This window comes from Cervus elaphus, chromosome 26, assembly GCF_910594005.1.
Source record: "Cervus elaphus chromosome 26, mCerEla1.1, whole genome shotgun sequence".
Taxonomy (NCBI): domain Eukaryota; kingdom Metazoa; phylum Chordata; class Mammalia; order Artiodactyla; family Cervidae; genus Cervus; species Cervus elaphus.
Window position 1 is genome coordinate 48,190,407 of NC_057840.1, and position 26,150 is coordinate 48,216,556.

Genomic DNA, 26,150 nt, shown 5'->3' on the forward strand with positions numbered 1-26,150 from the left:
TTCCCTGGGGTGATCTCTGGTGGCTGCTCTCAAAGGCCTCCCCAGCTTTCAACAAACTGCGCAGGGCCACGATGAAGGCTGCAGGGAGCAGGCCCGGGAGCTCTCCCACGGCCCCATCTGACCCCAGCACGACGCGCACGCTGGCTTCATCACGTGGCACCTCCATCCCCGACTCCAGCCTTGGAAGACCTCCTCAGTGGCTGCTTACTTCCTCTCCAGTTTATTAAAACGATTGAAAAACGCACATGCTATTTTTCTAGCGTCTTTCCTTTCTTCTCCGGGCTATGAGTCTGTGGCTCGTACTTGGACGGGTCTGAAAGCTCCCGGGAGATGGTGCTGGTCTCGTCTTCCGTGAGCGTCTTCTTTCTCATAGACGGCCTCTCTCACTCCTTGGTCCTCCTCTACGATCATCAGAATAATTGGCTGAGAGTCTGTTCAGGACTGTGCAGGGACCAAGTTTCAGCTGAATAAACAGGACCAATGACCAAATGGAGACTCGAGAGATACCCAGTTAGGCTCCCTTCTAACACACGGCTGTAACATACGAAGTGTGGCTCTCCCGCATGGCATGTTCCTAAACATGCACGTGGCACATTTGCCTCCATTTCAGTGAAAGATTTTGCCTTAACACAGCTAGTCCCCACTGTTCCACCTGGAAACTGCACATGGTTTGGTGTCCCCTGTCCCCAGGAGGCAGCCAGGACCCCAGAAGCAGGCCTTCTGACCCAAGTCCCACACGGGCAGGGCTCCAACGATGACCTCGCCTAACGGGAAGGACGCGGCGTCCTCCCAGGAAGGACAGGCCGACAACCCCACCTGTGCCCGAGCGGGTTTCCACCCTTCCCTGCCCACCCAGCCCGGTGATGCAGCCCGCCTCTCCAATCCAGGCCCCCCGGCCTGGGAGGGCGGTCGGTACACACTCTGGGCCGAGGCTCCAGCGACCCTAGCCCCCGGCCCCCTCACTGGACGAGCCGGTGCCCCTCACCAGATCCTCAGATCCTGCCACCGTGTGAGCTCAGATGCCACCCTCACCTCCAGGCCGGAACAGCCCCAAGTGACTTCTGCCCCAAGTGGTCCTGGGACCCTCCGTGGGCGCTTCCATCCAGCGCCCCTTACAGGCACGCGGGTGGCCCCAGAGGATGGCAGCACCTTCAGAAAAGATGAAGGCCCGCCAGGGGAGTCGTCACAAACCATCGCTCCTGGTCCCAACTACAGAGACGCTCAGGGCAGTGAGGAAGCATCAAAACAGGTGACTGAGCAGCAAATCAGTTTAATACAGAAATCAGCATATGCTTTAAAGGGACCAGATACCTTCCTCTTCATTCTCTAAACTGTATCATTATCTCATGAACACCCTTCTGTGCAACCATCTACCAAGATACATGAATTGTGGCCCAAATCGTTTATCCAACCTAATAATTTACAAATCGCCAACAGACAGCTGAGAACGTTGGTGTGACACTTACTTGATGAAGCTGTTCCCATAAGATGCCCCTGACTGAGCCACAGTCCACATGGACCCCCCAAATCCTTCCAACTTCCCCATTAATTATGCTAGGCAACGTTAGTCACTAGGCAACACTAGTTCTTTAACACCCATGATACGGCTCACGGGGCAGAAATGGTGTGAGCACCTGTGACACTAACCCCCATCACGTGCAAATATTCCTTCCGTCTCCAAGACCACTGTCTGACATTTTTGCAAATTCAACATCTCCGCTATTAAACTGAATCTTGATAATTGGTTCTTGGGCTGTCATATTTAATAGCCAACTGAATTTTCTTTCTCCATGGAACTTCACACGTGCCATTTGACCCAGTTTCAGAATTCCGGATTTAAAAGCCTTAACATTTCATCTTTTCCCTTTTTTTCATCAAACCACAGGTGCCTTTTCCCATAATTTTTAGGCAAGCTGCTAGCTCTTCAACGTGGACCAGCCACTGTACATTTTCACTTGAAATTCCATGTCTTATTTCTTCTCCTGAGCATAATCTTCTCCTTTTCCTTCATGACTTCGTTTATTTCTTTTATGTGTTCATTCACTCAGGAAACATTTATGGAGCACCCACCAGGGTGACGCCCACTTTAAGCACGTGGGATACCTCAGTGATCAAAATCAACAATAATATTAGCAAAAACCTCTGCCCTGAAGGGCTTCCAGTGTAGAGGAGTGTGTGCATGCTCAGACACTTCCGCCGTGTTCCCCCTTTTGTGACCCCACGGACTGTACTCTGCCAGGCCCCTCTGCCCATGGGATTCTCCAGGCAAGAACACTGGAGTGGGCGGCCATGCCCTCCTCCAGGGGGTCTTCCCAACCCAGGGATCGAACTCACATCTCCTGTATTGCAGGTGGATTCTTTACTGCTTCCCCACCAGGGAAGCCCAGAGTGCAGAGGAAAGAAAGCAAAAACAAGCACAGCAGGAAGGAAAACGTGTGTTTAAAGGCGATAAGGGCTGTGAGGCGGGAAATCAGAGCTCAGAGGGAAGTTCAGGAGTTCTGGGGACAGCGGGGCTGCTTTGAAATTTTAAATTGAATCTTCGGGCGGGTCCCACCAACAAGAGTACGTGTCTGAAAGCTTTCTTTGCCCCTGCATGACTGAAATATCTTTCTCGCAATACTACAGAAAGTTCTGACGGCTTTGTGGGTGCGCGGTGTTTATCAAAGCCCACATTAAAATGTTTATCCTCTTTCAGATGACAGATTTTATTAGAGAGGCTGAACTTACCTTGATACACTTTTTAAATGCTACAGTAACTCTGGCCACACAGGATACAGGCTGAGATCCAGATATTCTTCCAATTTCCTTTATTTTTATTCCTACTTCTTCAAACAGAGTATTTCATCCCTCTGCTGTCTCCTTGGTATATGAAACAAATATAAAGCTTTTTGAGAAAAGCTGTGAGGTGATCAATTTACATACTTTATTATATCATTTGGATATAATCGAATGTGGTCATTTTAGATGATCTAAATTAAAATACCTGGGAATTTTTATAAAAATTAGTAGAAGTGACACATTTTCTCTCTCCAATTAATTGCAATTAAACTATAATTGCAGTGTAATTGTGACACGTGGACACTGATCATACGTTTCCAATTTATTCTCTGTGGGAAGGTTTTTCCTCTGAAATTATTTTTTCAAGCGCTAAGAATAATGATTGATGTGTAGCTACATCTACCCCTTCCAGAACCACGAAATCAACCAAACCGTTAAACCATTTCCAGAGCGCTGTGTTTTGCACTTCAAACACAGCACCACAGTATTCTTCAGTGAAAGAGATGAAGTATGACCGACAGGGACAGAGATTTTGCTGGCTTGGCTTCTAAATTTTTCTAAAAGTTGCTTTCACATTTCAGTAGATGCACATATTTAGTCAGGAGGGTCAAAAATCTAGATGACAACAATTCAGCTACGTCAATGTTATTTTTTCAAAGTTCTAGTAAATATTTCATGTCTGAAATGCCTGATTAATTTCAGCCACAGAGTAGGAGATGTGAGAAATTATGATAGTCCTTTCTCCATGTTTTTTTACTTGAATTATTAACATCCTTTAATAAAAACATTTATGCTTTTATTATTTTAAATATTTATGATATGAAACTGAATTATGATGTCCTTTAGAATTTTTCCTCATTAATTATCACAAATATTTTTTATATAAACTGTGCGTTTAGTGGAGCAAGATTATCCTCGTGCTAAAATATCTGGGTGATTTAGCATTTTCATTTGTAACAAATGTTGGCATCGTTTGCATCCATGCTTAGGTCAATGTTGACAGTTTTGTTGAAAGAATCAACCTGGCTTTAATTCCAGGAATAGAGCTTTCCTAATGCATTCTTGCATATGTCAAATCCTGCTCCAAGCCAGCCGGGTATGACGCAGCATCTGAAGATGCTCCAGGTGGCAGATCTCATAACAGCATCTCTTCCTTGTTCTTTGAAAGACTCGGAGGAGCATGCTCGTGAGATTGGAAGGGAGCGTTAACACACCTACCCAGAGCGGGGCTGACAATATTTTATTCTGAATCTGCGGTTACTACTTACATAAGAAATTCAGTGCACCACTGCAGGAAAGCCTCAAGTTTTTCAGAAAACAGTGAAACAGGGAGCTAGTTCATCTGTAGCGGTCATAACGTCTATAATGAGTTTCCGTGGCCACGACAAGTCTCCATCAGAATTCACATCACTATGCTATCACACGACACTGCCTTTGTCTCAGACACTGCCGTGCTGCTGACCAGCCATCGGGGAGACAATCTGGGGTCCTCACCCTCAGTTCCCTCTTGAGGGCCTGCTGCCCAGGGCTGAGTCCAGGGGCACCGCTGGGGCTTGGATGGCAGATTACTAAGCTATCACGCAGGGCGGGCCTCTAGAGCGTGCAGGTGGCTTTTTCATCCAACTGGCAGAGCGAGGAGCTGGCCATAGTCCTCTGTCCTCACCCGTCCCCAGACTCCAGCCCAGAGGCTGGCACGGCCTGCATGCTCTGTGGTCATCGGGGTGTTAGCGTGGGGTGGACCTGGTATCCATCACGCCTCTTTGGGCACTCGGCCAGACTGCACGTCTTGTCCTAGGGAAGGCCTTGGGTCATTTTCTTCACCCCAGGAGCACTAGATCAACATTGTCAGGAAATGGACCAATGAAAATTCCCAAGCCATTTACCCAGCTGCCTTCCGTGAATGCTTTGAGGATGCAATGAGAGGACGTATCCAGAGAGCCTGCTTCACCTCAGCCCCGAGGAACCACCAGCACCAGCTGGTCTGGCGATGCTGCGCCCGCCCCGCGCTCTAAACGCTCATCCTCGCCAGCGCTCCCTTGGCGTTTGGGTCCATCCGTCCAGACGTGAGCCTCTTCCGGCCACATTTTGCCCTCCGGGCACCTCTTATCTGCATACTAGAGGCTCGATTGCAAACTCGGTGACTCATTCCTCTGATTTGCCCACTAAAGGCCTGACTTCAGTCAACTCTCTGCTAACTGGGGTCTGACAATCCAACTCAAGTATTTGCTTTTAATAAAGATTCTGTTTCTCCTGTGCCTTCCACATGGACACGTTCCCAACATCCTAACAGCAGAAGGCAGGCAGGAGAGTAACCAGGGAGGCTGTTATAGTTACGGGTGTGAGTTGCAGACTAACCTTGCCGTGGGGTTGATGGCACCACTGTGATTACTCAGGGTTGGAATTTCTTGCTGTCTGTCTCGACTGTCTAAATATTTAGACGCACGGGACCCACACTATACATATTTCTTTCCCCAATTACTTAGTTCTCAGCTTGGCCCACAAATAGAGAATGAGATCGTTTTGTTTACAGTGGAATGAGAATGTCTTTTTTGAGAAACCCAGAGAATAGATTTTCTAAACTGGGCAGGATTCTTTACAGAAGTGGGAGACTTGCTATAACTATTCTTTGAAGGCGAGTGGGGAGCAAGGGTTTTACCAGCCTTAGAGAAGTTCTCAGGCATTGAGACTGGGGTTGACGTCAGATCTGCAGTCACCGTGACCTCCAGGGTAGCATCATCCACCCACAGCATCCGCTGACCCGGGAACCACGGCCCAGGAGCCCCGACGGTCCTGCAGTGGCCACTGCCTTCCACCCGTGCACCCCTGTGCACCCCCAGTCTCTAGCGGCTCTACAGGCTCGGGGGTCCCCAGGTCTGGAGCTGAGGACCCTGGCTGAGAAGGACGGCTGGGAGGATGGGGGGTTGACTGGACATCACGTCTCCCTGAGGCTGGAGAGCAAAAGGCAGTCAGGGACCCAGGGAAGGGAGAGCATCTCCAGGGAAATGGAAACGAGAAAATTCAGATAGACAGCGTGAAAGTATCAGCTCAAACAAACGCAGGTGAACAGGTCACCAGCCGTGGTCCTAGTGAAGAAGTACCAGCTTGTGTGGCCTGTCTGTCTAAACTCGGCTTCCCCTCAGTCACACAGCCCATGAAGCATACCTTGCTGGTGGGCTGACACGTGCCCGAATTGGCTCGAAGCGTGCGCACATCAGTTTGGTCACGTAGGAGCGGGCCACTGTCCCCATCCTATTCAGAACAGCATCTCTCAGCTCCCTGGCCCAGCGGCCACTGCATCTGAATAGGCAGCAGGGCTGGTCACCCGCCGTGTTCACGCCCCAGGGGCCTCTCTCCCCTGGACCCCGAGCCCCAGATGAGGAGGGACCACGCTCACAGTCCACTCCCAGGCGTCACCCCCGGGCGACAGGCAGACAGATCCTCACGGCATCAGCACCGACCCGGCCCCCAGGTTGGTGCTCAGCCACTCGGAAGCCCCGTCCTCCCTGGGAAGACACCGCCGCCTCCTCTCTGCGGCCTCCACCCCTGCCCTGGGATTGAGGGCCTCCAGCCACCGCCGGGCCCCTGCTCTGCTTTCAGCTCCTCTCCCCCCCCAACCCGAGCAGGCTGCACACAGCCTGACCCCCGACCCCGCCGCCCCTCCTTGAGCTCCTCCCTGCAAAGTCCCAGCCAGCCTCGCCCCCCGGACGCCCCTCAGCCAGGCCTCTCCCATGCTCAGGAAGGTTCCCGCCTCGTAATTGCTGACCACGAGGGGCCCCAGCTCGCCTGGCCTGTTCCCCAGCCTGCAGGTGCCGCCTCCACCCAGCACGCCGGCCACGCCCGCCTCCTGTCTCCTCCTGGCCTCGGTCCCGCGGGGCGCCAGCCACGGCCACGTCCCTGGCCTCTCCCCGCTTCCCAGCAGGGACCACCAGGCTCCATGACAAGCGTGGCCTGGCTTCCCCCTGGGGAGGTGACGGGCCCGCGGTGTGCCTGGGTCCCCACGGCACAGACTGGGAACCGGTCTCAGGGCGGCCACGCAGCCTGCTGGGATCACACCCCAGAGGAAGGCCATGGCAGGGCCCCCCGCCGGCCTGGGCCCTGAGAAGCCCATGGGCCCCCTCCAGCAGCCGCACAGCCTCTCTCCTCCAACTCCTGGACCAGACGTGAGAGGCCCCCGCGTGCAGGAAACTCTAGATGACTTAACGAGCCTGCCGTGAGTCAAGGCAGGAAGATGTGAGTGACAGAGTGACTCTTAGTGCTTAGCCCCACACGAGTGGAAGCGATCGCGCTGCGATAGGAGCAAAAGGTGCATTTGAGGCTAAGGAGGCCCAGACAGGGTGCCGTGGAGCAGGTGCATCTGAGCTGGGCCTGGAGTGACAGGTGTGTCCCTGTGGTCTGGACCAGCAGACCGGTGTGGAGGGCGGCTTCCGGAAGGACGCATCCTCACTGACGCCTCCACCAGGCCCCCTCACTTGGCACATGTCTGCTTCTCTGCTGGGCTGCCGTTTGTTGCTGCCGATCGTCCCCTAAGATTTAGTCGTGTCTCCCCAGTGAGGCGTGGGGTATCGTCCTACAAACACAAACACACCCGAGTGTTGAAATACGCACGTCCTCCTCCTCAACCAGGCGGCAGAGTCCGCGAGCGGGCCTTCCACGTGCTGCTCATCGCGTGCAGAGCCAAATGTCCCCGAGGGGCTGGCCAGTCCCCTGTCTCGCCGCTCACGGGCCTGCGCCCGCAGTCCACCCATCTTTGCATCCCGAGAGGCAAGGAGAAGGGCCCGTGTGAGTAGCCCCAAGTCATCTTGGAGGAGAATGTTGGAAACAGAGATGCTGGGTCTCTGAGTCTGAGCAGCTACAGGGTCAGCAATTACTCTGCTTCAAGAGACTCACTCTCAGTCTTGCCCACAGATGGGAGTCAGGTGGTCACGTGCAGATTCTGAGTCTCTGAGCATCGCTGTGTCTGCTCGGTGCCTGCACGGAAGATCAGGGAGGTCGAGCATCACTATTCTGAGCGAACGTGGGGGATCCAAAGTCAAGAGACAGAAATTCCTTCTGGTCCTCTGTCCTTGCACACACGTCATGGAGCCCGTCAAACAGAGTATGTGACCCACGCTATTGGGCCACACGTATGTAGGAGATCGGCGGTGCCTTCCAGCAAAGAACTCTGCACCTTCACGAATCAGGCCCTCATGAAACGCGTGGTGGGTGAATAAGCGAATGACGGACTGAGTCACTGAGCGTCGTGGCCTCAGCCCTGCTCCGGCTCAAGGGACCAGGTCGGGCAAAGGCTGGCATGGGAGTGAAACCGAGCAGGTGCCCATGGCTCTAGACCCCCTTTCCTCTGCCTGCCTTTTGTCTGTGGAAAAACTTCAGCCAAGAATAAGTTTAATCAGCGAAGTGAGAAAATGCAGAAGCACAGAAAAGTAGTCAAACAAGACAAAACAATAATAGTCTAGTCAGTAAGCAAAGTCAAGGACCTTTAGCTTCTCCTCAAGGGCTGTAGATAATACTCTGAGCCGTGTCCCACGAGCTGTCTTATGGATACTGAAAGCCCCCCTCCCCAGATGGAGAGGCTAACTACATGATGAGCAGACTGTAGCCATAACATCAGCTGCCACAATTCCCAGAGCTGGCCTGAAAGAAATGGGAACACACCGACCTGGAACTGAATACTAGCCGTATTAATTAAGGTGACGCTGGTCAGACCACCGGTGACCCATTTCAAGACGACCGCCCAAGCTGACTGCGCTGTCTCTGCAGGTCGCCCCCTCCCTTCGCCTAGAAAAGCTCTTGCCCGCTGACTCTCGACGTGGGGAGTCGGCCTTGGGACAGGAGTCTGTGCTCCCCACTCCCATTCCCAGTTGCCAGCCTCTGAAATAGAGCAAAGTGCTTTTTCCGCTGACCTTGTCTTTTTAATGGCCATACCCCCACTTTCAGTTCCGGGAGGAAAAGCTTCTCAGAGTCGGGTCTCTGTCACGCCCCACCCGCACCCCATGGCAGAGGCCACCTAACGTCACTTAATCTTCCCAGAACATGCGTCCTGTGTCCTCTCCTGGGTTCCGTAAGTGATCACACCAAGCATGACCCAGCTCAGGAGCTCAGCTGAGGGTGGGCATCCACCAACGGAAGGCCCGAGTTTCTGCATCTGACCCCGAACTCCAGGCTCTGAATGAATACACTGTGGCTGTGCCTCTCGGGTCAAACACGGGCCGGAAAGGCCGGGGCTGGGCTTGACCATCTGCGTGTTGCCCAGCCGGCCGTGCTGGCGGCCGCCAGACCTCAGTTCACAATCCCGGGTCAGCGCCGTGGGGATCTCTCCACTAAGGCATCGCCCACGGCTTGCCTGATTATAGGAGTGATTCCAGAGCTTTACTGGGGTGATTCAGTTCCATGTTAGTCAAGATTCCCCAGAGAAGCAAAACCAGTAGGAAATACCGACACACACACAGAAAGGGATTTTAGGCATTGGTCCTGTGACCGGAGGGCGGCAGGTCTGCAGAACAGAGGCCAGGTCAGCAGGCTGGAGATCCCAGCCAGCCCTAAGCCTGAAGGCAGTCTGCAGGCAGAATTCCTAGGGAGGAAATCACAGTCTTCACTCCTAAGACTGATTGGACAAGGCCCAACACATTCCAAGGTCACCTGCTTTGCTCACAGCCGGCGGATTTAAATGTTAATCACGTGTACACAGCACGTCCGAGCGTATCTGAAGGCGTTGGAAAGAACAGCAGGTCCTGTCTCACCAAGCTGACACGCAACATTAACCCTCACGAGTGTCAAACTTCCAGAGGCGCGTCACCCCTTCCCTTTATCTGGGCATCTTCTCTTCAAGCTTTACCATCTCTGCCTTTGGCAGCCGGGTTCCCAGGGAGGGGTCTTGATGGACAGACAGCGGGGCAGAAGCTTGCTGCCTCCAAGGTCACATGGCCTCACCTCCACCAACGTCTCTGGTTGGGACAGGAGCCAGACCCCACAGGGTCTCAGAGCAGGGTGACCTCGGCCCTGACCTCCCCAGGAGGAAGGGCACCTCCGTGATGAGTTCCAGGTTCAGGGCTGGGGTGAGCTATACAGGCAGGGGTGGCCCCTCACCGCCCCTAGAAATGCCCTCGGGAATGCAAGCGAGCACCGTGGACGGAGGAACAGACGGCTGTAATGGGAACAGATAGCTCTTCTCAACGGCGATGCATCAGGGTGTAGCCCAGACTGTCACCCTGAATCCTGTTCCTTCCCTGCTTACACCTCTGGTTCTCCTCCTCCAAGTGGTGAGCTCCTTGAAGGCAGAAACTGTGCCTGGGGTCCCGAGATTAACCAGAGCCAGATGGGCAAATGGTGCTCAGTAGGTACTGGTCAGAAAGAAGGATGGAGGGAGGGAGCGGGGAGGGAGGGAAGGAGGGGGAAGGATGGAGGGAGAGAGAGAGGGAGGGGGGGAGGGAGGGAGGGAGGAGGCAGTGGTCCCCTCAGTCTGCTGTGAGCGCTAAGGTTCCGTGATGTGGGGCTCTGGTCTCAAGAAGCCACAGTTCTCATCTCTGCAGGAACCACAGCACAATCAGTATGGAAACGAAAAATTAATTCGCTGCATTAACCCTCCCTCCAAGACCAGGAGCCATCTTTGCCTGAAGGGAAAGAAAGAACCAGTTTTTTTTCCCCCAAAAAACTCATCTTTGGACGCATCTTACAAATTTAAAAGGATGCACCAGAACATTCTGTTTCAAGTCCAATAAAAGCTACCGTAACAAATAGTGGTTTCACCTATTTTTTTTTTTTCTTCTACACGCCAGGGCATGTTTTAGAAGAAATAATTCATTTACACCTCTACTGTACATTTCCTCTGAAAGCGTGATGAAGAGAACACCTCAGAGATTAATGTATTTGCTCGTGTTAATACCGAGTCAGAAAGGAGAGCTTTCTGTTTTTGAATTAAACTTACCTTTTTAAAACAGCTGATGGAAAAACAAGTGTTAAATCCGATCAGAAGCCTGGAGATTTACATAAAATCTGATAACAAAAATCAGCTTCTTTAAGGACTCCAACATCATGAAAAGGGAGGATGTTTTCAAATCAGTCCTGAGCTGGGAAATCTACCAAATCACTCTCCTGGTATTTCTGTGTAACACTGCAGTCACCTGAAGATGAAGAAGACGTTCTCCCCATATGCTTTCCTGGCCTTCTATTTTCAAGCCGAATTTCATGCCGCCTGCTGTTTGGCTGATGAATGTGGGCTTCCTCCCTTCTGACCCCAGCCCAAGGCCAAGACACCGGTGTGGACGTCCATCTCTCAAGCTGGACCTTCCACAGCCACTGACCTGAGAGCGTTCAAAGTCATTCTAATCAATATTTTTAGTGTTTTACCTGCGAATGTTTAAAAACATTTATCTTCATTTCATTTCTGAGTGCATCCTGTGTTCCTACGCTCAGATACCACCAGCCAAATTCCCAGCTCCCAGCCGTATGTGCGGTTCATGGTGAGCAGAGGTGACTCCACGAAGTGTCCCCAGAAAGCCCACTAGTTACTCTGGAGCCCGAAGGGCAAGTGACCCAAATAATTTAGGCTTTTTAAAAATGGAGAGAAAGAAAATCTCTGCTTCCTTAATAACAAAGGGCAATTCGGGGTGAGCTTTGCAGACGCCAGCTCGCCTGCATCAAGCGTGCGGCTGCCCGCAGGGTCGCCTCCAGAAGGAGACTCAGCCACGAGTCTGACCCACACTGGTCCCTGTGGCAGGAGCGTCTGTCCACACCCCAGCAACTCTCATCCTCTGCGGCATGTCAGTTTATAAATGCAGAGGCTGATCACAATCACTTCTTACCCAGAGGAGTCCCTTCCAGTCAACAGCTGAAATGACCTCTGAAATCATCCACATTTGTTGAATCTAAAGCTCAAAAATTACATCCCACCCCAATTTTTCCCACTCTTCAACTTCATAAGGCTTGCTCAGAACTGAAATGTTCAAAATATTGCATTTGCATAATTTGTGCATGCATTTAACTTTCAGCCTCTGGGCTTCCCTGATAGCTCAGTTGGTAAAGAATCCGCCTGCAATGCAGGAAACCCTGGTTCGATTCCTGGGTCGGGAAGATCCCCTGGAGAAGGGATAGGCTACCCACTCCAGAATTCCTGGACTTCCCTTGTGGCTCAGATGGTAAAGAATCTGCCTGCAATGCGGGAGACCTGGGTTTGATCCCTGGGTTGGGAAGATCTCCTGAAGAAGAGAAAGGCTACCCACTACATATTCTTACCTGGAGAATTCCATGGACTGTATAGGCCATGGGGTCACAAAGAGCTGGACACGACTGAGTGACTATTACTTTCACCTCTCAGCCTGACTGTACCAAGCATATGAATGTTAGTGAACAACCACATTCCTCCAAAGGCCAATTTAATTCAGTGTTCAGAGCACATCAGTTACTCAAAAAAATCTCAGAAAGAATATCATTTTATTAATAACTGTGAAGGGATTCTATAACTATACAGTATAAATAATATTTATATATACTGACTGTGAGAAGTCTGATGTAAAAAAGACAACGCCATTAGGTGTTTGTATGATCTTTTGATGGAAAAAGGTTTTTGTTTTGTTTTGTTTTTGGTTGCCCTACATAGCTTGTGGGATCTTAGCTCCCAACCAGGAATTGAATCCAGGCCCACGGCGGTGAAAGCATCAGCTCCTAACCACTGGACACCAGGGATTCCCAGAAAGGCTATTTTTTTTAACACACAAAGTGAAGAAAGAAACCATAAACAGAACAGTAGCAGATTTTTTTTTACCTAAAAATAGAAAATCTTTTCCTGTCAAAATCTCAATTAACAAAATTAAAAGCAAATGAAAATTAGAAGAAAATATTTGAATTACACATAATAAACAAAGCATTAATATTTCTAATATGTTTGATTATTTTAAACGTCAATAAGTAAAAGATAATCCCCATGACCCAGATGGGATCAGCGTATTAACTGGCGATTCATTAAAAATAGGTAACAAATACATCAAATAGTATTGAACTTGTCTAAAATTCTAAGAAGAGTCTATCAGAACAAAGAGAAATCCGTTCGTCATTGAGTTATTTATTTGGGTTTTATTGTTTTGATAAAGGTCTCTTTTGGTAAAGATCTGATACATACATTTACTCCAGTTCTGTGAATCCAAGGGAGAATCAGAAACGTGCAGTCTGGGGGCTCCCCTGATGGCCCAGTGGTTAAGACTGTGCTCCCAGTGCAGGGGCCAGGGTTCAATCCCCTGGCAGGAAGCTCCATCCCAGGGGCCAGGTTTCAATCCCCTGGCAGGAAGCTCCATCCCAGGGGCCAGGTTTCAATCCCCTGGCAGGAAGCTCCATCCCACAAGCCACAAGTAAGGAGCCTGCATGCTGCAGCTAAGGCCTGGCACAGCCAGATTTTAAAAATGTTTTAGAAATGTGCAGAGCTTTGGATATAAGGATATTTGTGCAGCATTACTAACAATAATGGGTCCTAAATGTTCGAGAACAGGAGAAAGGAGAAATTGTGTTTTTTTTCTCCATTTGGTAGAAAACGATAGTCATTTAAAGAAATGTGATTTTGAAAAATATCTGTTGACCCTGGAAAATGTTTGTGACAAAGTTAAGAGGAAAAAAACAGGCTCAGATCTCTGTGAATAACGATTTCCCCAGGAATGCATGTCAAAGTTATCCGTGCCTCTGTATTTATTAAAAGTTCACTCATTGATTCTAATGTGCACTCCTCTTCTGAGAATCACCAACATGTGGTATTATCCCAGTTCTATTGCACAGAAAAAGATTGAAACAAAATCCACAAAGTATTGTGCACCCTCCTAGAGAGTGAAATTAACGGGCAGTTTTATCCCAGTTGAAAACACTATTTTTCCAAGTTATTAATAGTGTGTATTCATTACATTTATCATTTTAAAAGATGGTCATTTTTTAAATGCAAAAAAAGCCCTTGATTTTGGGTGAACTACACCTTGAATATGTTGAGAGAGTTTGATTCCCAGAGCAGTGAAAACACCAGAAGTCCTTGGTAACAGTATGAAAAGCATGTTTATTGAGTGGCTAACAGCTTATAATCAATCAAGTTCTAACTGTTTCACAGCCATGTTCTCTCTGTATCCAAATCCAACCCATTTGTTTAAAACCTGAGGATCGAAGCTCCCATACTCACAGTCTGCATAGATTCTTGGTCCCTTGCATTCTGTCTGGCTCAGATCCTCTTTTTTTTTTTAATTTATTTTTAACTTTGAACAAAACTGATTTATCTGTTGACTTCTGGATGTGCGGGGTCTTCCCTGCTGCGCTGCTTTTCTCCGGCTGTGGCGGCCGTGAGCATCCCTCCAGTGCGGCCCGTGGGCTCAGCCGCCGCGGCTCCGGGCCCCGAGGACAGGCTCAGGGCTCCGCGGTCCGAGCTACGTGGCGTCTTTCTGGACCAGGGATTGAACCCCCATCTCCTGCACCGGCTGGCAGATCATTTACCACTGGACCCCCAGGGAAACCTCAGGTCCTCTTTCCTGCCTCGATTCCCACCCCACCTGTCGTCTTCCAGCGCCCGGTGAGGCTCAGAGTCTCAGGTGCAAAGTCAGGGATCCTCACATCACACAGCTCAGGAAACAGGCGGCTCCAGTTCCTGACGGCACAGTGGGCCGGGGTCTTCCAAACCGAGGTGCTGACGCCCTCACCTCGCAGCGGGTGTGTGCCGGGGCCGTCCTGAGTGGGACCCTCTGGCACCGCGGGCCCCAGCGGGTCCCTCGAACTCGGACAAGCGTGTGTTCTCGGCGCCCAGCAGGGCCTGCCCCCATGAGCCCGCCTGGCCGCCTGCACAAACCCCACCTGCTTCTCCCACGTCCCCTCTCGTGGCACCCACAGGCCACCTCGGCCCAGAACATCCCCCGACCCAACGTCTCGCCCTGCTCTCTTCTGGGTTTCAGTGGTAACAGAGTCTTCCTGAGGTGAGAATAAATTCAGCACAAATCAGAAATCAAGGCGGAATCTGTAACTTGGTGCATAACTGACCTATGTATCCTATGGACACTCAGGATAAGCGTATTTCTCTGTCTACTCACACGCTTCTCCGCCCGTCATTACAGCTTGTGGATGAGATCGCCTCTTTGCAGACTGTGATGTCCTGGGCGGCAGGCCTGTCCCATCTCCGGGTACCCCGCCAGAGCCACTGGTGATCTGTGGCCACATTGCGGGGGGGGGCGGTTCTCAGTGTTTCGTGAAGGGTGGTCACTTGATTGTGTGGCATTTCACGTAATCCTAGCAGTGATTTTTTTCTCTTTGCATGGAATTTAATTTTATCTTTTTTTTTCACTTTACATGGAAAATTTAATATTTCATTTTTAAACCTCCTAAAATAATGTGCTTTGAAGCAGAAAATCGAGGTAACTAAGGACACAGGCTGGAACCTTCAGCACGCAGCCTGTCAGTTAACGTCCCTCCTGCCGAGATGGGCTCAAAGCAGGTCCCCGGCTGTCCCGTCAGAGGCCACGGCCGGCCAAGCTCCCAGCTCCACGCTCTCTACTGCTCACCCACGTCAGAGGGGTCACCCCTTAAATGCATTTTGTGTCATGTTTTATCCTGTCTTATTTCTCTTAAATTATAACTGTGAAGGGTGCATGTGTTGGTGCTGGCGGGGCATGGACGGAAGCGTGGAGGGCAGCGTCCCAGGGCCCTTTCTTCTCCGGCAGGAAGTCGAACCCCCGGCAGTGATGAAGGCCTGGAGGGGAGGCCCAGGGAGCATTCTGGTCCTGTCCTGGGGACCCAGTGTGCCGGCTGCCCCCACAGAGGCACAGCGGGCCGTCCTGAATGTTTCTGGGAGGTCCTCCGATGGCCAGAGTCAATGACGAGACCACTCAGGTGCAGCCAGCAGCCAGGGCAGGCTCTCCCCTGTCTGGAGTTCGGGGCCGGCCGGCCTGCGGGGGGTTAGGACGGTCTCGGGGGAGCAGGAACGCAGCCCTGGGCTTGAGTCTGAGGCACAGCCAGGCCCCTCATCCCGCCGCAGCAGCATGCTTGGGATGCCTGGGAGACGCCAGAGAAGCATTGGGCAGGAAGGAGGGTGCTCAGCGCTCAGCCTGACTCTCTCACCCTCTTGCACGCCCACAAATGAGAAGTCTCAACTAGACAATTTTCATGATTGTGCAATGGCTTGATTTAACGAATACCTGCTTTACCCGTGATTATCTACTTTTACACCCGATTAAAGCAAATTGTAATCAAACCTCATCAATTTGCAATTATAAAAGTAATGCCCCTCTAGTTCATTAAGCATCTGAATTACAGCATAATTGAAGAAAAATGCAACTTTCTTACTGGTAAACTCAATGAATTGTATAAAGATATAAATGAATAAAAATAAAATGTTTTATAAAAGGACTTGTATGCTTAGATTCTAGACTGGTAAACGCAAATTAGAAAAACACTCTAACAATAAAGTATGGTCTTCCCTGGAGGCTCAGCAGTAAAGAAATCGCCTGCCAATGTAGGAAATGCAGGTTCGATCCCTGGGTCGGGAAGATCCCCTGGAGGAGGGCAGGGCAACCCTCTCCAGTATTCTTGCCTGGAGAACCCCATGGACAGAGGAGCCTGGCGGGCCACAGTCCATGGGGTCACAAAGAGTCAGACACGACTGAAGTGACTTAGCACACATGCCATACTGGTGACGCAGACATAGAGAAGGTTTATGGACCCAGTGGAGGAAGGAGGGGTGGGACACGTGGAGAGAGCAGCATGGAAACATATGCATCACCACATGCAAAACCGATAGCCAGTGGGAATCTGCTGCGACTCAGGAAACACAGGTCCGGTCTCTGTGACAACCTGGATGCGTCGGAAAGGGAGGGGGCGGTTCATGAGGGCGGGGACTTACGTCTGCCTGTGGCTGATTCATGCTGGTGTGTGGCAGAAACCAACACAGTATTGTAAAGCAATCATCCTTCAATTAAAAATAAGTGCATTCTAAAAAAAAAAAAAGAAAATTTTAAAAATAAAATTAACTAAGACTGAAAAAAACTAATGAAAAATACAGAAAAATAGCAAAACAAAAAAATCTTTCAGAAGTCAGCACCGTGGTTGGGATTGGAAGAGGGGGAGGGCAGGCAGGGAAGGGGGAGGGCAGGCAGGGGAGGGGGAGGGGAAGCAAGGGAGGGGGAGGGGGAGGGCAGGCAGGGAAGGGGTAGGGGGAGGGCAGGCAGGGGAGGAGGAAGGGGAGGCAGAGGAGGGGGAGGGCAGGCAGGGGATGGGGAGGGGCTGGCTGGGGTGACAGAGCCTGGAAACAGCTGAATAGGCGCTGGGGTCCGAGGGTGTGGCTGAGTCTTCCCTGATGAGGAAGGTGTGCCGGGCCTGCGAACCCCACCTCCTGGGGATTTAAGGACACTTTTCTGTACATCATTACTTCCAAAAGGAGCGAGAACTGTCACACAGATCAGAGGCCCCACAGGCATGCCAGCCGTCTCCATGGCTCTCCGCAGGGCCACCCTCCACAGGGCAGTCAGACAACTGAAGCCACATCCTTAAAATGCAAAGCCTCATGAAAATAAAGCATTCTCCGGCCGTCCCTTCCTGCCGCCCCGTCTAACTAGGGGCCGCTGACCGCATCCTGGCCGGGCTGGCCAGGTGCGTGTGTGTCTGACGTATCCCCCTCAGCCCTTTGAACAGAAGCGTGTGAGTGCTGTAACAACATCCGTGCATTATGGCCCCGTCTGAGGCCACAGCTTCTTTCCCTTTTATGACGGTACTCAGAGCAATTTTTGATAAGAACATGACCAAAGTCCTCCTCACCTCCAACGTCTCAGAATTTCAAAGCAGCCCTCTTGGGGTTTTGGCTCAAGTTCCCAGAGGCTTGATTAGATGCTGAGTATCATCCCTTGGACTGCAAGGAGATCCAACCAGTCCATCCTAAAGGAAATCAGTCCTGAATGTTCACTGGAAGGACTGATGCTGAAGCTGGAACTCCAATACTTTGGCCACCTGATGTGAAGAGCTGACTTATTGGAAAAGACCCTGATGCTGGGAAAGATTGAAGGCGGGAGGAGAAGGGGGCGACAGATGATGAGAGAGGGTTGGATGGCATCTCTGACTCAATGGACATGGGTTTGAGTAACTCCGGGAGTTGGTGATGGACAGGGAGGCCTGGTGTGCTGCCATCTATGGTGTTGCAAAGAGTCGGACATGACTGAGTGACCGAACTGACTGATCATCACCTCAATCCCAGTGGACTTTCCCAGTCATTGAGGCAGAGGGGGCACTGAGACTCCTCATCCGTCTTGGCCCCCTCCTCCCAAATTAGCTCATTCTCCTTTAAAGTTGCCCTCATCTAATGTCTCCCAGAGCACATATCACTCCAAATCCTTGAAGCCCGTCAGCAGACACTGGGCCTTCTTGATCATTCACACATCTCCTTCTACTTTGCCGGTGACTTGGGGGGTTCCTGGAGGGCGGGGAGTAGGTTTCCCCCCATTGTTTTGTGAGCACCACGTGCCCTGCCCGACAGAGGCTCCGTGAACATCAGCTGATGAGCAAAGTGTAGTCACAGGGGTGCCCAGGGAAGGGGAGCCCTCCATGGGGCTCTGTGACCCAGCGCCCGCCTCCTTCCTGGGGACGGAGCAGGACCGTCCCGCGGAGCCTGCAGGTGTCCCCACACATGACATCCCGAGACGGCAGCCTCCCCCGCCGTGGCCTGGAGGACACCCGGGTGTGTGAGGATGGCCCCCAGCTCCGGGGAGGGTGCGTTCCCAGCGGCCGGTGGGGCGGGGATGTGGGCGGCTTGTCGCCCCGGGCCCTCCAGGGCAGAAAGCCCCGCATGCAGCTCCAGCTGGCGATCTCCTCTGCCCGCCGGGGCTCAGGACGGCCACCCTGCTCCCGCCCGTAGCCCGGAGGCCCTGCCCCTCGCAGGCGGGGACGGCCTGGTCCCCGAGCATCCTCAGCTTTGCTGTCATGGAGGATGGAATGAACACAAACCAGGGGTAAACAGTGGGTGCTTAATACACGTCTGCCCGGCATTTCTCAGAGCAGAGCTCTGCCGCTCTATCTTCCATCTTCCCCGTCCCCCTCGATCCGATGGCAACAACTCCAGTGAAACTTCGTTTTCTTGACTAAAGGAGGGCCTGTGGTTTAGTATTAATATTTAAACCCCTGAAGACAGTGGGCAGTGGTGAGATGGGCCAGAGTGGAGCCGGGGAGGAACTGCACCCCTGGGTTCCCCTCCCAGGGACCCGGGGGGCAGCAGTAGGGTCTCCGTGGATCAGGGGACAGATGCTCAAGGAGGATGGGGACCAGGGGGAAGAGGATAGGGTCCCCGGGTGGAGGCTCAGGGGGGACGGGGATCAGGGGGCAGCGGACAGGGTCTCCGTGGACCAGGAGACAGAGGCTCAGGGCCCTCTGAGCCCCTCCCTGCAGGGCTGATGGTCGTCCCGGCCTGGGCCATCTCTATGCCGGGCCCGCTGAGGGGACGCGGTCCCGGGGGGTTGTGCACACGTCTGACCGAAACTCCAATCTGCGAGCCCCAGCATCTGACTCTGAGGTGGAAACAGGAGCGGCGTCCCGCGGGCTCACCACGGGTCCTGACGTGAGCGGGGAGAGGTGCCCGTGCTCTGAACACGCATGCAGTGCCGAACGCGGGGCTTACCCCTCAGGGGAGAGTTCCAGAAAAGTGTAGGACCGACGAATAAATAAACCGTCCCCCTTATGGATGAAGATGGAAAGCCTTCTGAGATGAAACGGAAGTTCCAGACATTAAGTGATTTTCACCAGCCAAGCGAACCAGAACTCAAATCTTGCCCGTGGTTCTCAAGGCCTCCGTCTTTGGAGATAGTTTGTTCAGTCAGATTCTGAGTCCAGGTGTGATTATTTAACCTTCACCCTTCATTTGTCTGAATTGCTCAACGTGTGAATTTGTTTTTGTGGAGAATGACTCAGATCAATAACTAGATTTTCCCCATCTTTGGAATGAGCTACTTTAAGTGTCCTGGTGATTCAGATTCTAACCATAACCTTCACTCTTTCAAGCTTCGCTTTGTGACAGAGATGCGGCTGTCTCAGCCGTGCAGAGCAAACAGGAGCAGACAGTGGGAGAAGGGGCCAGCCCTCTCTGGCGCCGTCTGGCAGCCTAGGGAGCTGGGGTACACGTCCTGTGCCCCTCAGCCACCCCAGAGGCGTCCAGGGAGGCAGGGCCTCCCCACGGAGGCGCTCAGAGCCCCGCCGAGTGCCGCTCTGGCCATGCAGCTGCCTCCCTCGCGCCTCCGCGTGCCATCAGCAGGCTCATCTGCTTCGGTGCAGAAGTCTCGGTCAGCTGCGGGTGAGACGGAGCAAGCAAGCAGTGTGCTGACTGTCGTCGAAACGGCATGTTGTCGCTCTAGACAGGCCGGCTTTCCTGGTTTCAGGCCAGGCTCCGCAGGTCAATCGGATCGCGTCTTTGAGTATTAACTACACACCCAGAGCACATCGAGGGTCACGGGAAGGGCCCTGTGACAGAGGAAAGGCGGTGTGCAGGTGGAGACTTTTACGTTCTGGAAACATTTATATTCTAGCCCAGAAGACACACCCAAGAAGCCACAGTGAGAAAAGCAGAGAAGACGAAGACAGTTCTGGGTGGGGTCAGAGAGGATCCCTCCAAGGAGGCGGGACCTCTGGTCCCAGACTCACTGGAGGCTCCTTGTCAGGGCAGGGATCCCAGCGGCAAATGTTGCTCTTTAAACCTACTGGTCTTCAGAGGAAAACTGAAAGGCAGCGCTCCTAAGGTTGGATACGTTTGCCTGAAACACCTAAATTTAATTTGGTAACAAACTGAACCAAGTTTCAAGTTACCCAAACTGGCAAGTAGTCGTCCATTAAAAAGTTTTTTTCTTTTTTCTTGAAAAGAGGGCCTGGGACAGCTCAGGGGACCCCTGAGGGTCCAGCCCGTGATGCTGGCAGCCTGTGGGACCGGGTGTGCAGATCCAGGGCCCCGAAGCCACAGGTTCCAGTCCCACCAGCCAGACCCACTGCTCCCCTCCACACCACCTGTGAACACCGGTCCATCCTGTGCGCACCGGGGTGCCGATACGTTATTTGGTGGGCATTACTAGAGACTGAACGGTTTCACACGATTTATTTTTCTAAACAATGGAAACTTATTCCCTTAAGGGCTAATGCTTTTACAAATTTTTTTCAGTTCAGTTCAGTCGCTCAGTCGTGTCCGACTCTTTGCGGCCCCATGAACTCCAGCCCACCAGGCCTCCCTGTCCATCACCAACTCCCGGAGTCCACCCACACTCTTGTCCATTGAGTCGGTGATGCCATCCAACCATCTCATCCTCTGTCGTCCCCTTCTCCTGCCCTCAATCTTCCCCAACATCAGGGTATTTTCCAATGAGTCAGCTCTTCGCATCAAATTTTTTTATTGGGGATAATTGCTTTACAATATTGTGGTGGTTTCTGCCACGCGACAACAGGAATCCAGAAAGCTGGTGCAGATGAACCTCCTTGCAGAGCAGCCGGGGAGATGCAGACACGAGGACAGACATGGGGACACCGGGCGGGGGGAGGGGGGTGTGTGCTGAGAGGGCGGGATGAACCGAGAGCAGCGTGGAGACGTGCACATCACCATGTGTAAGACGGACAGCCAGCGGGAACTCGCTGGGTGATACAGTGAGTTCAGCCCGTGCTCTGTGACAACCTGGAGGGGGGGATGTGGAGGGAGAGGGGCGAATACTTCTGTTTTAGACAGCTTGTAATGTGTGAAACCTTTTTTTCTGCATTCTGAAACACATCCCAGTTTAACCTTTCTCTAAGTGTGTGATTCCGTGTCTTTGTTAAGAGAGTAATTTTTGGACAATTATGTCATTTAAAGTCATTGAATTAGAGAGGGTGCTTCGAACCCACAGTCGATGGTTCCAGACTTCGGTGACCTTAAAATCCTGTATTTGTTCTTTCTATAGCTTTTCTTCTTCTTCCTCATACTTCTTGCTGTATGTTTCTTTAATAGATTTCATCTCTCAGCTGTGGGCTAAGAAACGTGATGGCTAAGGAATTAGAGAGAGGGAAGGGAAGTTCAGGACAGAGCAGGCTCAGGATAAAGAGAAACTCCGAAGCCGAGGGGCTCTGCTGTTGTTGGAGAGACCCCCCAGCCCCGCCGCGGGACGCGGCGCATGGAGGTCCGGCCAGAGGGGAGACTGTGGGGCAGGCGCTCCCTCCCTGTCTCCTCTGCGTCCTCACCCTGCTCTGCACTCCTCTGAGGCCCGTGGATGTATTTCATCATGCCTCCTTGGAAATCCTCAGACTCCGCCCTCCTATTCTGATGCCTTTGCCACCAAACTTCTTAAAACCTTGCACTTTCTGATTCGACTTCCACTCTTTCCTTCACACTCCGCAGAGCTGAAGTCTAATTCCCAACCTCCCAACTAGTAGGGAAACAAAACTCACCAAGCCTGACTCCCTGGAGAAGCTGTCCTTGCTGGTCGCCCATGAGTTCCGAACCTGATAAACCCGAGAGCCGGGTCCCCCCTGGGGACCCCGACGGCCCTTCCCTGACTCTCCCCGAAGGCTTCCTGCATCTTTCTGAACAGTATCCTTGCCCTCCTTGGGCAAGGGAAGTCCCAGACTTCCCTTCTTCCTTGCGTCCATCAGCGCTGGATCCCCCAGGATTCATCTAGAGTTCTGCTAACTCCATGATCAGTGGAGAAGCTATAGCCCACGGAGGCCCCAGCCTGGCAAGAGGCCACGGCTCCATCCACTGGTTCACTCCCCTTCACTCCCCTTTCTGCAAACTTGGTTCCATTTGCTGCAGGACCGGAGCCGGCCTTTTGCGGTGCAGAACGCCGTGGGGTGGAGGACGGGCAAGCCAGGGACATGGGGACCGGGAAAGGGCGATGGAAGACGCAGCTAGAGGCGTGGAAGGGTGATGGGGCAGGAGGGCGGGGCTGGGGCCTTCACACCTTTCAAGAGCAGAGAGAGCTTGGGCTGCTCCGGGGTTTCTCTGGTCCCGAGCTGCGGCTCTGCGGTGGGGGCGGGGGGCTGGGGCGAAGGTGGGGATGGGGACGGCGACGCCGGGCCACGTAGGCTCCTGAGCGCCAGGGTGGCCCCCCCACAGTAGACACCCTGTGGCCGGTCAGGGTGACCCCAGCCGGGCGCCTTCTGCCTCCCCTTCTTCACTAAGGGCGTCACCCACCTGATGCCCAGAGCTGGGAAATCAATTTCTCTGTCTTTTTTTCACACCACATTGGTATACAAGTCTAAGCCAGTGGGCTGTGGGCCAGAAGGGGTGGCCCGCCGCTAAGGGTTAGACCGAGGAGAGTTCTATGGAGGCGGTGTTTACACAGACGTGGGCAGGGCCACGCGGACACGGAGGGAGGGGAGGCGGGGAGGAGCCCCTTCGAGCGAAACGTCCAGAACGGGCGAGAGCGGCGCTGTGTTCTCAGCACAGTTGGGTGGTTTGGGATGCTTTCCTTAAACAGAAGTTACAACGAAACATTTTGACAAAGAAGTGCTATATCACGTGGTTTGATATTTCATGATTTCTCTGTGAAATTTTTTATGAGCTCTGGCAAGAATTCTTAAGCATTGTGAACTCTTGCCGGGCAGTGGTCTCACATACGATCAATATCCCATATTGGCAGAGGTCCAGCAGGCAAGGATGCAGTCACAGAAGGTGGGAGGCCTCCGCCCTGATTTCAAATGGGAACTAGAAACAGAGGAAGTCGCCACAGCACCTGTGAGGCTCTCAGGAGAATCCACCCCGAGAACAGGTCACGGTTACTTTCGGGTCATACTGCGGTGCCGTGGTGAGCCCTGGGAGTCAGCTGGTACCTTCATGAGAATGAGTTCTCATTCTTCTTTTCATGATCTGGTCCTAGTCTACGCGCCTATTTCCTGTCAACAAGAAACACAGGACAGAATTAATGCACGATGGACATTCTTTGCTTGCATATTTTTAAAACAAACATGCTGTACTATACAAGGTGCACATTTGATGGAAGACATTTAAAATAGGTCCTGATGCCAGATACTCGGGTACCACCCGGCAGGGAAAGCTTCAGTCTACCCTCGGAGATACTTGAACAGCCGACTTGAGCTGCGAGAAAAACGCTGGAAAATGCACATCCTTTTCATCTGTCTGTGTGTCCTGTAGGTATAATTAGGATACGGAACTTGAATCTAATTGCGGGTATCAACTGAAACCTAAAAGGAGTAGTGATGAGTTGACAAGTATTTATAGTGAAAAAAATAGCTCTTGGTGTCAGAGAGGAAGGGAGCATGACTTTGAGAGACTAGCATTTGCCAGGGTGATTCAGTGCTTCCGCCCATCCTCCCAAAAACTTGAAGGTGAGCGTCAGTGGCGGGCAGAAGGTGAGGCTTCACCCTGCATGGAAGCTGGTGGGCTAGCCTGGCACAGTGCCAGGGAAGCTGGCAGAAGACAGAGCATCCAGGCTCAGAGTCAAAGGGCCGGCCACGCCCAGCACAACAAGCAGCCTGAGTTCCATGCCTGCCTCTGTCCCCCACCCCCAAGTCCCTTGGGCGTTTGCGTCCCAGGGGACCAACTCCAAGCCCAGGGTCCCCCAATCTTTTATGATGGGCTACAAGCAACCTGCCCTGGACTCCAGAGGGAGACACTGTGTCTACTACAAACAACAGTGAAAACCCACCCCTTGGGACTCGATGGAGGGAGCTGCCATCCCCCCAAACTGTTTGCTCCGCCTTCATCCTGGGAAAGATGGCTGTGACAAAGTACGTCAGTGCTCCATCAGTGCGAGAATCATGTCCCAACAGTGGGCAATCTGATTCCAGTTATTATAGATACATAAATCAAACACCACAAGGAGATCCAACCAGCCCATCCTAAAGGAAATCAACCCTGAATATTCATCGGAAGGACTGATGCTGAAGCTGAAACTCCAATACTTTCGCCATCTGATGTGAAGAACTGACTCCTTGGAAAAGACCCTGATGCTGGTAAAGATTGAAGGCAGGAGAAGAAGGGGACGACAGAGGATGAGATGGTTGGATGATCACTGACCCAATGGACATGAGTTTGAGAAACTCCAGGAGATGGTGAAGGACAGGGAGGCCTGGTGTGCTGCAGTCCATGGGGTCATAAAGAGTAGGACATGACTTAGTGAGTGAACAGCAACAAGAACAAATTAAACACCGAGGAAGGCGTCCGAGCTGCTCAAAGTCACAAAGCTGAAGCTGAAGTGTCAGGATTCCAATGCGAGTGGGTCTGATTCCTGCACTTGTCTCTACCAGACAGCTGCTCAGCACCCTTCCATGTGAGTGAGAACTCGTAATACAAAAAGGCAGCAGACCACAAATGCCAGAGCTTCCCTCCTAGCTTCCTGAGTATCTAGATTTTTCAGTGACAGATCTATTACTGTCAATGCTTTTAAACAGGCCTCACAGCCTGGCACCACCATCCTGCGTTTTTCACATGTCGGACATGAAATACAGAAGGAAAACCAGCAGGGGAATCAGAGTTGTAGCAGAGACAGCACATCCTGACCCAGTTTGCTTCCAGCTTCGGGACTCGGCCCCCAGCCCTGGACTCCTCAGACCAGGCCACTTTCAGCACTACGCAATGTGGCACCTGAGTGTGGGCACATCGTGCAATTTTTTTTTCTTGCAAAGCCAATAATATTATATTAATATTTCTCAATAGCTTGATTGTTCTGGTCTCTAAACAAAATTTCTAAGTCATTATTATGTGTGCATTTCTGCAGGGATTTCTTACCAGACAACACTTTTTCAAAAAAAAAAATTACATTTAGAGAGTATAATTCATTTCTAGACACAGAGAAAGATTTTACACAGTTGAAATGTATGTTCTAGTTCCAATACTGATTGCTGATTTACTTCTAACATGTTTGTGCTATATTTGCCCATGAAAAAAAAGCAGCAAAATTGCCAAGATGAAATCTCCTTAAAAAGGATCAGAAAGAAAAAAGTAGCCAGAGTTTTGCCTAAGCCTAACTACTTCAAGAAGTGAAAACCACACAGGAAACCACGGTGACCAAGAAGCAGCATTGAGTAGACATACGACACGGCTGGGGTTTCCGATAGGGGAGAATCTTTTCGCCAGCTTTACTGAGGTATAATTGACAGACAATAAACTGCGCATATTTAAAGACCATATTTTTTTTAGTTTTCACGTATGTACACACCCATAAAAATACCGCCACAGTCAAGATATTGCCTTGTGACCCACTGCAATCTTCATTTTCTCCCCTCCCCAGATGTGTGTGTTGTAAATATTCCAGACTTGAGTAGAATCTTGGCATCTCATAAAATCTCAGGCCTGAATGTTTCCAAATTAAAGCTTCTCAGGTTAGCTGTGAAGTTTCACGTTTCTAATTTGCTTAGAAAAGCAAGATATGTTACCCTCTATTTTTAATGAAAGCTTACAATTTAATAATTACATCATCCCAAAT